Below are 13,116 nucleotides of genomic sequence, written 5' to 3'. Positions count from 1 at the left end.
AAAAAAGCCTGGAATAGTATATAGGCGAAAGCCGTGCTACCAAGTAAAAGTAAAAAAAAATGGTGAGCGGGGTAGGGAGTAGAACTCGCAAATGTCTGGCGTTATCACAGTGGTATGGGACCTTAACTGTTACTAGCGCGAATAGTGGTTTAATTTTAAACTATTGACTATCTATCATGGATCCATCGAGGCAAATTTAAAAATACTAAAAATAAATGGAATACAAATAATAATAACATAAAATTATTGTAAATAAACACATTTGAATGTTAAGTTAAACTATTGAAACAACTTGTTTATCTTATGAATTAAAAAATGAAAGTAAAAAAGTGTTCGGTTGAAGGGTGTGTAAGTACAAAACGCACACCAAACATTTCTTTTTTTGCTCCACCAAAAGCACTATATTCGCAATGGAAAGAAGCTATAAGCAATGCAAATTGCAATGAAACATTGGTGAAATTTGTATGTGCTGATCATTTTTTACCCGAAGATATAATTTCTAATTATTCAGTTCCACAGGATATTGCTGCAGTTAGTATTTAATTAAATGCTTAATTTATTTATATAGGGTAACAATTATATCTTAGATTTACTCTTTGTTTAAAACCAATGTACCTACAGGATGTTGGATGTAGGATAAAATGTGGCCTGAAAAAAGGAACTATTCCAACTATTTTTAATTTAAAAAACAAAGCTATAAGGGAAGGTAAGAGATTATTGTTAGATCACAGTTATGCCAAATTGTATGACCGAAGATCATGCCGTAAGGAATTATTTGAAGAAAATGTAAGTACAGCATATTATAAAATATAGGTACCTGTAATTTTAAGTTACAGATTATCAAATTAAAAAAAAATAATCTAATAATTTGCATATACTTTTGTAATAATATATTAAGTACTTGTGCACAAATTACTGTGTGATTTTTAATTATTATGATCATAATTTAAAAGGAACCTAAAGCAATAATTCAACCACAAAATGTGTTACTAAATGAATTTGACTTGGATGGAGAGCCGCCCAATAAATGCATAAATATATCTAAAGTAATATCTTTATTACTAACTTGGTTTTAATGTTTAAATCATAATTTAAATTAATTTTAAAAAATATCAATATTAATTATTAGGCGGACAATGATGAATTATTGTCATTTGAAGCTCTTTTAATCAATTTTAAAAGAGTTAACTTACCTGAAGGATGGACTACATATTCAAATAATAGAGAAATAGTATTTTATAAATCAAATTTTATTGATGGTCAATTAAAAATTGAAAAGCAATTAATATAAAAATACTTTGGAAATTTGTTTTTACGTGTACCAATTATCTGTTGATATTGATAAACAGAGCACTAAACTTGTATTTCCAGTAAATTTAAGAGATATATCAACGTTCATTAATATAATTGACTACAAACAAATTTGTAGAGGTGGTCCAAACTTAATGAATTTTCCTGGTAGGTACCCAACAGATTTCATCTATCAAACAATTAAAATAATAAAATATATCTCATTCTGTTTGATTTTATACCATTAAGGGATTTTTGTACGAACTGCAGTATTGGAAAACAATACACTATGGCGTCATATAAAATGTCCAATTATAATGGATAATATGAAAAAAAGGTGTCAATCCTGTGATTCTTTGATTTGGTATTTCCACAAACGTAAATCAAGATTATCTAGAATGGAGAGTCAGAAACCTTATATCGGAGGAACACTTACACCAAGAAGGCGTAGAGCTTTTAAAATAATTTTAAAGGATAGAAAAATATTGAAAAAAACCAATATTAGGTAACAGTTTAATATTTTAAATTATAAATGTTATGTTTACATAGGTAGTAGGTACATTAATTAAGTAAATTAGGTAAATTAATTAAATTGTACTAACACATTAAAAAGTGTAGGTACAGACTACAAGTAGTTAAAGAAATTATTGCAACTAAGTAATTACTAATTAGGTAATTTATTCTATAATATATATCTACATTTTAAATGTATGCTTAGACTGAGAACTATCATTGGAAAATTAAACTTTGATTTGGAAAAAGTGCAACAGAAAACCAAAATTTTATATGATGCATCTATAAATGAGATAATGAGTTCAATCAGTTTTAATTCAAGAAATAATTAAAACTAGTAAAAATCCAAATAAAAAAAATAGACGATACTCTGAAGATTGGATTCTTTTATGTATTTTGTTAAAAATCCGGTAGGTTCAGAATATAATGTTTCTGAAATAAAATTATCCTAAAATAAATTAACTTTTTCTATAGCTCATCATCAACTTATGTATTTCTAAGAGAACAAGACATCTTACCTTTACCTTGTCCTCGCACAATAAGAAAGTATTTGTCACTAGTCAAAACAAAATGTGGTTTTGATGAACAATTTTTCAAAATATTAAAAAAAAAAATTATAATGCTAAGAGAAGAGCAAAGGCGTGGTTTATTAGTATTCGATGAGATATTTCTACGTGAAAGCTTAAGTGTAGATTCTCAAAATTTAACGTATACCGGTTTGGAAGATTTTGGTGGTGAAGTGCCTACAACAGGATTAAAAGCCAACCATGGATTGGTATTTTTATTTCAAAGTTTTGCTGCTAATTTCACACAGCCTATTGCTGTGTTTGCATCAAGAGGCCCCGTTAAAGGTATATAATTATTATAAATAAAAGGAATATCTATGTTGTGTTAATTTGTTGTTGCATTTATGTTTTATTTATTATATATTTGTATTTATCTACCTGCTTGTGGTGCATGTTAAATGTTTGTGTTTTAGAAATAATTAAAATATATAATATTAATTTAAATAATATATTGATTTTAATACATATTCAATTATTTTAAATTCCAACTATCTTAGGTATAGTGCTTGCTCAATTAATCATCAAAGCCATATGTTTATTAGAAAACGCTGGCGCAAAAGTAGATGGTATTGTGTCTGATGCTGCTGCAAGTAACAGAAAACTATGGACTGAACTGGGAATTAGTGGAAGTAAAGATAAAATGAATAACAAATTTGACCATCCTTTAGATAACAAGAGACATATTTTTATGTTCTCTGATGCACCCCACCTTATTAAAAATGTTAGAAATAGACTACATAACAAAAAATGTTTACGGGCAAGTTACCTATTAAATAATTAAAAGTAGTTATTAAAATATTTATAAGTAAAATTATTGAATCGAATTATAAATTTATGAACTTACATTAATATAGGTATCATCAGAAAAATCTTACATCAGATGGAGTCATTATATTGATGTATTCAATTGTGATACTGCAAGAAGTTCAAATGCTCCAACAAGAGTGGTTCCCAAAATAACTGAAAGGCATTTAACTGTAGACAGTTTTAGTAAAATGAATGTACGGTTAGCGACTCAGGTTACTATATTCCAACAATTTATACTGCAATATAATAATAGGTATCTAATTTAATGTTTAAATTGACCATATATTGTTCATTTATTCTTAGATTTTAAGTAACTCTATGGCAAAGGGTATTGAGTTTTACAGGACATATGCCAAAATAGAAAGTCTAAAAAATAGTTATGAAACCCAAAAATTCACAGATCGTTTTAATAGTTTATTTGATATTTTAAACCGAAAATACCCTGCAGAAGGCATAAAACAAAATAGTAAAGATTTTGAGGTAGGTACTATTTGCTTAACTTAAAAAATGTTCAAATTTAAATTATTTATTTATTAATTAGGTTTTAGAAGATACTCTAATTTGGTTAAATGAATGGGAAAATCAGATGACTAATCAATCTATAACAAAAGAAGAGTTTTTAAGCCAATCAACTGCAGACGGGTTAAGGGTTACTATTCAATCTACAATAGAGTTATCCAGGTTTCTGTTGGAACAATGCCAATTTAAATATGTTTTGTCATCCAAGTTCAATCAAGATCGATTAGAAGTAACAATAAAAAATAAAAAATCATAATATAATACTAGTAACTAGGTACCTAATTAATGTATTTTTTTTTTTTAACAAGCAATTTTTTGGTATTTTTAGACAAGTAAGTGGACTAAATGATCATCCCTGTTCATCAACATTTTTGCAAATATACAAGACCCTATCTGTATACTCTATTTTGAAGCCACCAAAAACAGGGAATTGCAAAATTTTGGACAGTGGTACACCAAAAATAACTATTGATGACTTAAAAAATGTCTTCAATAATGATACAACAGAGCGTGATAAAATTAATTTATTGAAACTAAAATTGGACATGCTGGTTGTACAAGAAACCGAAATTGATATTGTGTTTGATACAAGTATACACAGTTACACAGTTACTTTAAAGCTGAAACTAAAGACTGCGTTATTTATTACATTTGTGGATACATAACTAAAAATTACACCAAGCGCATTACTTGTGAACTTTGCAGAAAAGCATTAATTGGTACCTTTTAACATAGTATTATTAATTAAAACTATACAACATTAAATTTAAAAATTTGTTACTAATTATAGGTAATATATTTATAATTATAAGATATTATATAAGTAAATTATTTCCCTAGGTTCAAAAACTTATTAAGATAAACCAGAAGCTACATTGGTTAATCTAAAAACCAAAGGCGGTTTGATCCATCCAAATAAATTTGTTTTTAAAATATTGTCCGCCGTTGAAGACTCATTTTCAAAGTTTTGTGACAGTAATGATGTCTTTGAGCTCACTTTGAATAATTTCTTTGAAGAATATGGTCCAATCAAATTTCCATGTCCAGATCACAAAACTGAAGTATTAAAGTTCATTTTATCTGATTACATTATAATGAGAATGCGTCAGTACACACTTGTAATGAATAAAAATCAAAACAAAAATAATGCTAAAAAGAAAAAACATTCAAAACTAGTTAATACATAACACTAATAAAAATAATAAATAATTATATATAAAAGTTATGTATTTATGTATTTTATTTGTTACCTACTTCTGACTTCTTACTTGTGTAAATACATTTTGTCTAGTCTGTTCTTCTGTAACACACTAGCACGGTTAGTATTAACTAAGAAGCACGATTAAAGATATATCTTTAATCGTGCTAAGAAGTAAGAATTAAGAATTTAGTCATGGGCTATAATTATAGCCTTATAGGTATAAAAATAGAAGATATTATAATTTATTTATTGGTTTGTTGTCAGTGGTTTAAAATTAAACCACCATGCGCGCTAGTAACGGTTGAGCTCCCATAACAAGTGATAACACCAGACATTTGAGATCCACCGAAGGTTAGGTTAGGTTTTTATTATAATATTTATTTTATTTGATAACTAAGCAATGTACAATTATGATATGTGAGCATATCATTACATCCACCCTACGCTTTTTTGTGTTGTGCCCTCACAACACCACTCATGTAGGAGTGTCAGCGTGATACATTTAATGTTAGAGAAAAAATTAAAGTTTAAAGTTCATGAGATTGAATATAATGCAACTGGGCAATTTAAATTTTTGTATACAAGATTTAAGGGTCAATGATGATATCATTTGAGCTTACATATAACATAGGAATAGTATGTGTGCGGGACTGAAGCTTGAGTTTTCTTCCACACCTATTCCATTGTTGCTCTATTTGTATTAATGTTAATATTTTATCTTTAAATTTAAAATTTCTAATTTGTGGATGATAATGATTACTTTACAATTTATTAAGTTTTAACATTTTTGTATTTAATGTCATATTGTTTGCTTAATTTCTAATTTTACATGTTATTTCTTATTAACTATTAGCTAGAGTTAGTAATATTTGACTTATAACTACTTAATTGTATTTTGTACTTAGTTAACTTTTTTTTACATATATAGGGTTTGTCTTATTTGAACTCCCCCCTTTTTTTTAAAATATATATTCTATTAGTTTATTTATTGTTTATTTGTTTATTTTAGTGTTATTTATTTTTGATTTTTTTTGAATAAAATTTTTTTATAGTTTATGTCAATTTAACTTGGGTTATTTTTTACAATTTTTTTATAATGCAATAGTTCACAGAGGATTATTATAACTTAAATTATATAAACTTAACTAAGGTTACGAATATATATTTATTTTTTTTACAGTTTTTTTTTTTTTTTTATAACGTAACAGCAATCATGACTTAGTTTAATTGAATTGTATACATTTGGAAATATTCTTATTTAGAGTATGTTAGTGTTTCACATTTTTTTTTTTTTTTTGGTTTTTTTTTTTTACTTGCTTTAACATTCATATTCTTAGTTCTTACGTATAGGTTTATAAGTACTAAATTAGATTAGGCTAATTACTCTGGACATTTTATTATTTATTCTGTGCACTTATTTGCTTTAATATTTGTTGTCTTGCGAATACAAACTTAATTATTTTTAACATAAACTACTTTTTACAAAAAATTTTTTTTTATTAATGCATTGATGTACAAACATATTAACGTATTAACTTAACTTTAATTATTCTTTACAGTATTTTTTTTTTATTAATGCATTGATGTACAAACATATTAACATATTAACTTAACTTTAATTATTTTTTTACAGTTTTTTTTTTGTTGTACAGACATGTTCGTATATTAACTTAACTTTCTAACTTATCCTAGGTTATTTATTTAGTTTTTTTTTTGTTAAGAGAAGTATAATTATCTTTGTCTTTTTTTTTATACTGAGAGTCTATTGTAAATAATTATTGGTGCTTTATTATTTTTGTTTTGTTTTTCCGATTCAATTATTTTATATTCTGAATTTTTAGATTTGTATTGTTTTTTATGTTTGTTATGCATCAAGTGGTGTGTTACATTGGAAAATAACCCACCAATTATCTTGATACTCCACCCAAAAGTATCGTATAATAAAGATATATTGAGCCCAGTGTTTATAAATGTTATAACCATTTTGAAAATAATTACTATCCCTAAAACGCCTGACATTATGTTACCGAAACTCGTTAACCAGCCCCACATGTTATAAAGTTCTTGATATACTAACTTACTAATAGTTTGTTCATCAATTAAATTTTTTACATTAATGCCCTGATCTATGACACTGTGACCTAATGTTTGTCGAATTAAATTTCTTTGAACTGTCTCAGATTCCTGAGGAAACATTAAGTGATTTTGTAATGCCTTCATTATGTCAGGTGTGTATAATATACCTGCTGTCATAAAGTTGTCCGAACTTTCGTAAGACCATGTGAGTGCAGTGTCAGGTTTTAAGGATTGTGGGTTGTTTACTTTATGTGGTTTTGGTGTTAAAGAAAACCATTTTCCGTTTTTCTGAAAAGCGGGGGGTAAGTAAGTATTCGTTGCCAGTGGCGTGCGCAGGAATTTGGTATGGGGGGGGGGGTGTCATAAATAAAAATGTATTATGTTTATGTTGATGAACTAGAGATCCAAAATCCACTCGTTAGAAGACTAAAAAAAAGCCCATGGGGGGATATATCCCCCATAATCCCCCCCTGCGTACGCCACTGTTCGTTGCAATCTATTTGAGTGCCGTATGTTTGTAATATGTGGGTTTTCGGAGTCATGAAGAATGTTTTATTGTTGAATAGAACTGGAAGTTCATTGAAACAAGAATCTTGTATCGATATCTCTACATTTACGGGTTTGCACTTTTGTAGGTAGATTATTTCGCCATTTTTAATGGCTACGAAGCCGGGCCCTTCACCAATGGTGTAAGCGAATTCAGAAAGACTGTATGAGGCTAGTGACAATTTTTGCAATAAGAGTTGCCTCTCGAAGTTACATTGTCTTTTAGTCAAATCTTCGTAAAGATTCGTGACTGTTCTTTTTATTGTATATTCTAGATAGACGAATATTGTATTTATACATATATGAAAATAAATCAGTATTGAATGGTTGAATTTTTTTGGGTGAAAATATTTTAACGTACGTCGGGTTAGATAGTATGAGTAATTGATTGTTTTCAGTTTGGGCAACTGGTATGTTGCAGGCAAATGTCATGGAAATCTTTTTAAGGCAAATGCAATATATGTTGTTTCTACAATGTACGTTTCGGTTTTATGATTGTTACGACCTAATGATATAACTAAGGAGGCCGGTCCATCGTATAATACGTCATATTCTGTAATACTACAGTCTGACTTCTCGTTCCTCCAAATTACTTCCCCTTTGTATTGGTCAAGTCCATATGACTCTGATAATTTTAGCCTAGAACCCGTTGGTAATATTAGTGTGTTATCTTTGTTGTTCGCTAGCGCTATACCCTCGGATAAATGAATTTTATATTTAGCTTGCACTATGACATTGTTCCATGTACCCCTAGCATTAGTGAAAGTGGTACCTTCGCAATTGCCATATTTGTCTAATATACCCCCACTTGTATGTGAAGTGATGAAAGTTTCGTTTATTCTTAAACCAGATATGATGCCTCCGAATGGGGTCTGATAAATTAATTTTTGATATAAATCATCACATCGGGCATGACCTAATTGAATGACTTCTGAATAATAACCACCATCTACCATTTGGGCATCTTCAAATGTGGAGCATCTAGTTATTAAATAGTCTACTGAAATAAAGCATGACCTAAAGTATTGTGCATGAATTTCTACTTTTTGCAACAGTTTTATTTTTGGTAGTGATTCGATTTCTGTGGGTTTCGCAGAGATCTACATCTATGCTGTTGAATGCACTAATATTTATTTGTGAGCCCCAAATATATATATGTATACAATTATACATATACCTTTATTTGTTACTCTCTTTTATGGTATGGTTTTAGCCTCCTAATGTGTATAGTATCGATAACCTCTTTATTATTTAAAATTAATTTTATTTTGTAGTTAAGTTCATTAACTTTATCTATTATCTTAAATGGTCTTCTATATATAGGCCCTAATTTGGGAGACTTGCCTACTTCTAAAAATGGAAATTTTACCATAACTAAATCATTTATATTGTAATTTACTGTCGTATGAGTTTTTTCATGATACTTTTTTTGTATTGTTTGAACTTCATGAACTCGTTGTGGTATTTTATCTCTTATTTTATTTAGTTCTATTAGAAATTGTTTTAATTGATAAGGGATATTTTCGGGGATAATTTTATTGTCTATTGGGAATGTTGGTTCAAAAAATCAAAACCATGCATTAGATAGAACGGGCTGTACCTAGTAGTGGTTTGAGGTGTGGCATTATATGCTAATGTTATATACGGTAGAAAATATGACCATTTCGATTGGTCACCATTTGTTATATAATTTTTTAATGAGCCTGTTAATACCCCATTAATTTTTTCAACTAGACCTTGTGTTTGAGGTGAATAGCTTGTTGATAATGTTTGTTTTATTCTTAAATTTGAACATATGTCACTAATTAAATTATTTCTAAAATGAGTGCCTCTGTCAGATGAAAAGTTTCTAAAACAGCCCCAAGTCGATACTATTTCTATTATAAATTTGGCTGTACTTTCGGCTGTTGCTGACTCAACTGCTTTTGTAAATATATATTTTGTTGTGTTGCATACAGCTACTAGCACATAACGTTTTTTATTGCTTGATGTAAGTGGTCCTAAGTAGTCGAACGTTACTCTAGTGGTTTTCCTGTTATTATTGGTATTGGGTTTAATAAACCTATTGCCTTGCCACTCATTTTTTTATTTGTTTGACATTCGTCACAGGATTTAATGAAATTGGTGGTGTCTTTATGTAAAGATGGCCAATAGTATTTATTTTGAATTTTATGAATAGTGCGTGATATGCCTGTGTGACCACCTGTAGGTGAGTCGTGATAGGATTTTAGTATATCATTTATAAGTGTTTTTGGTATTACTAAGATTGGATTATAGTTCTTTGGAGGTGTGTATTTTTTATAATATAGTATTTCATTTAGTAATATGAATAACCTAGATTTTCTTTTTATGTTGGTGGGTACATCTTCATTATTTAGTGCTTTTATTATATTATTACAAAATTGGTCATTTTTTTGTTGTGTTTTTATGTCGTGTAAGTTAGTCAATGTGTCGATATTGTGGTCGATTTTGTTTATGATTTTTAATGTTGTTAATTGCGTTTCTCGATAATGAATCAGCGACTTTGTTTTCTTTACCTTTTTTATATATTATTTCAAAATCAAAGTCTAGTAATTTTAGTGATAGTCTGGCTATCCTAGCGGAGGGTATTTTTAAACTGTTATAATATTGTAAACTTATATTGTCACAAAATACAGTAAATTTACGTCCCCATAAATATTCTCGAAAATACTGAATACCAAAACAAAGTCCAAGTAATTCAAGAGTGGTAGAGGAATAAGTTTTTTCCAAGTCAAGGAGTATTCTAGAAGCATAACCTACAGGGTGTAATGTATTTTTGTCATCGGCTTGCTCAATGCATGCGCCTAAACCCATTATAGAAGCATCTATTGTTAAATATACGTGTTTATTATCGTCGAAATGCATTAATAAAGGTTCCGAGATTAAACATTTTTTTAATTTATTAAATGATTCATTATGTTGGTCAAGCCATGTTATTTTATTTGCTCCTGATTTTATTAGTTCACTAAGTGGGTGTGCAATTTTCGCAAAATCTTTGACGTGTTTTCTATAGCACGAACACATACCAATAAATGATCTAACGTCTTTTATTGTTTTAGGTATTTTAAATTCAGTAATATCTTTGGTGTTTTTGTCTAGAGGTTGTATGCCGATAGTTGATATCTCATGTCCTAATAATTCAATTTTATCAAAAAAGAAATTACATTTTTTGTTTTTAAAGAAAAATTTATTTTATCAATAATTCCGAATGCTTTGCGTAAATTGATTATTGCTTGTTCAAAATTATTGCCATAGGAAACTAAATCATCGATATAAATTATAATTGATTTATATAATATATTTGAAAATGCTTTATTTAGTTCTCTTTGAAATATTGCACTACTATTTTTAAAGCCTTGTGGAAGTCTTGTGAAAGTTAATAGACCTAAAATGGATGTAAACGCTAGTTTATATTGGTCCTGCTCTTTGACAGGGATCTGGAAAAATCCGCTGTTTAGATCTAATGATGAAAAGTATTTTGCTCCTTCTAGGGCTCTAAATAAGTCAGCAATACGAGGAATTGGGTATTGATCGCATTCTACTCTATCATTAAGTTCTTTATAAGGTACAACTAATCGGTATGATCCAGCCTCCTTTTTTTTACTAAAAATGCCGGGGCGGCAAATTTTGAAATTATTTGTTTTACTATATTTGCTTTTATTAATTTGTTTATTTGGTTCTCTAATTCGGTTCTTTGTTGTGGTGAAACTCTATGAGGTGCTTTGAATTTTGGTTCCTTATAATTTCATTTCATTTTAATTTCACACGGTTTTATATTGGCGGCTTTTATGTTAGAAGTGTCGGTGGTGAAAATGTGTCTGTATTCAGTCAAAAAACTGAACAACTTTATTATGTTGTATTATGCTTAGGTTAGGAGAAATCGAAAATGGTGTACCCTCGTAATCTGTTATGGATAGTTTTGTGAAATTATTTACTTGATATGAGATCGTAATTATGTCACTTATTTGGTTATCGGTTTGTTTGATTTGTTTGTTAACGATACTTTCTAATGATTCGACATGTGTTGGTGTCCGTGGCTTTGTGTAAGAGGGTGTGTTGGGATGAGTCCTTTTTTTACTTTGAGATGCCGCGTCTATGGACTGCGGTGAATCCGTTATTTTGGGGATTATTTCCGGTTTATTATTATTATTTTTTATATGGTTGTCGTTTGAGATTATTTGTATATTGTTAATTGTATTTTTGTTATCGTTTTTAGTGCTCTTGATATTTAAGTTATGTGTTTGTAAGTTGATTGTCGGTGTTTCTTTTATATGAATTATATGATTAGGGATTTGATTTGATGTTTTCGGTGTCACCGTACCTGGGATCCAATGAGTATTTTTATTAACATTGTATAAGACTATAGGTGGTTTATTGCCATCCCCATATTTTATACCCGTATTATCGTTATCGTTATAAATGTACGTGTCATGGTTATAATAATATGCTATTGCGGCTAATTCTTCATCAGACCACCAATATAGTTTGGTAATTCATTTAATCCTAATAATTCTAATAGCTCTAAAATTGAAGTTATTTTATTGTCATTTAATGCGTTACAAACGGCATAGAGTTCACAATTCCCATCACTGAGAACGTTTTCTCCTGGCTTGTATTTACAAAATATGTCATGAGCTTGATTTATTATTTTACACTGTGTGTTAATTATTTTAGTTTCGATTTTATTATCATTAATATTATTATCGAAATGTGTGTTAATGTTATTTATTATGTCGGTGTGTTCTTTTGCTGTTATATTTTCTTTATCTTTATAATAAATATGTATTTCAATATTAGTATTTTGGAATTCTGTATATAATAACTGTTTAACTATAGACCAGTTGAATTTATGTGGTTCAGTATCAAGAGTGGGCATTGCAATTTTAAAAATGTTTAATTTTATAGCTTGAAGTTTTAAATTGTGGATTGAAGCTTTTAAATCTTCGTATTTAGTTTTATGAAAATACAATTCTTTCGTTATTAGATGGAATATAGTTTTATTATTAATGTTTATCGATATAGTGTTTCCTACATTTATTTTTTGTAATGAAAGTTGTGGTTTAGTATCACCATATACTTTGCATATTAGGTTTGTTATTCCTTTGTTCATTTTAAGGTCTGAGGATACACAGTGAGCTATTGAAAAGTTATCTGGGCAGTCAAATATGCTACCTTTTATTTTCTTAATGTTGTTAGTGTTATTTATGAAATTTAATACATTTATAATGTTGATTTTTAGTTGAACATTTATATTATTATTTAAAATGATGTAATTATCTTTAAAATCAATTAGAGCATTATTTTTTATTAAAAAATCATTCCCGAGTATAATCGTGCTAGACAGATTTTTTATTACGTGATTTTTTACATCGAAATAATTATTATTAATTTGTAATTGTATTTTAGTTATACCCGCTACGCATAACGGTTTGTTGTCTGGTCCTGATAGTTGTACTGTTGTAGGTGTTATAGTGTAGTTATTAGGTAATAGTTCTTGTCTAATACAGCATATGTTTGCCCCCGAGTCAATTGTTATTGGTAAAGTAATGTTATTAAATTCGGCTTCAATAAAAAGAG

General features: G+C 28.6%; 1 pseudogene; it reads right to left on the bottom strand.

Moving 5' to 3' along the window:
• Positions 1-6,558: 6,558 nt before the first annotated feature.
• On the bottom strand, positions 6,559-8,691 carry LOC149055606 (uncharacterized; annotated as a pseudogene).
• Between the last annotated feature and the right edge of the window lie 4,425 nt (positions 8,692-13,116).

The sequence above is a fragment of the Diuraphis noxia genome, unplaced genomic scaffold, assembly GCF_037042655.1.
Source record: "Diuraphis noxia isolate RWA-SAM2 unplaced genomic scaffold, SU_Dnox_SAM2 contig0004, whole genome shotgun sequence".
Taxonomy (NCBI): Eukaryota; Metazoa; Arthropoda; class Insecta; order Hemiptera; family Aphididae; genus Diuraphis; species Diuraphis noxia.
Note: the sequence above shows the minus strand (reverse complement) of the source record. Positions and strands in the feature narration are given on the sequence as shown.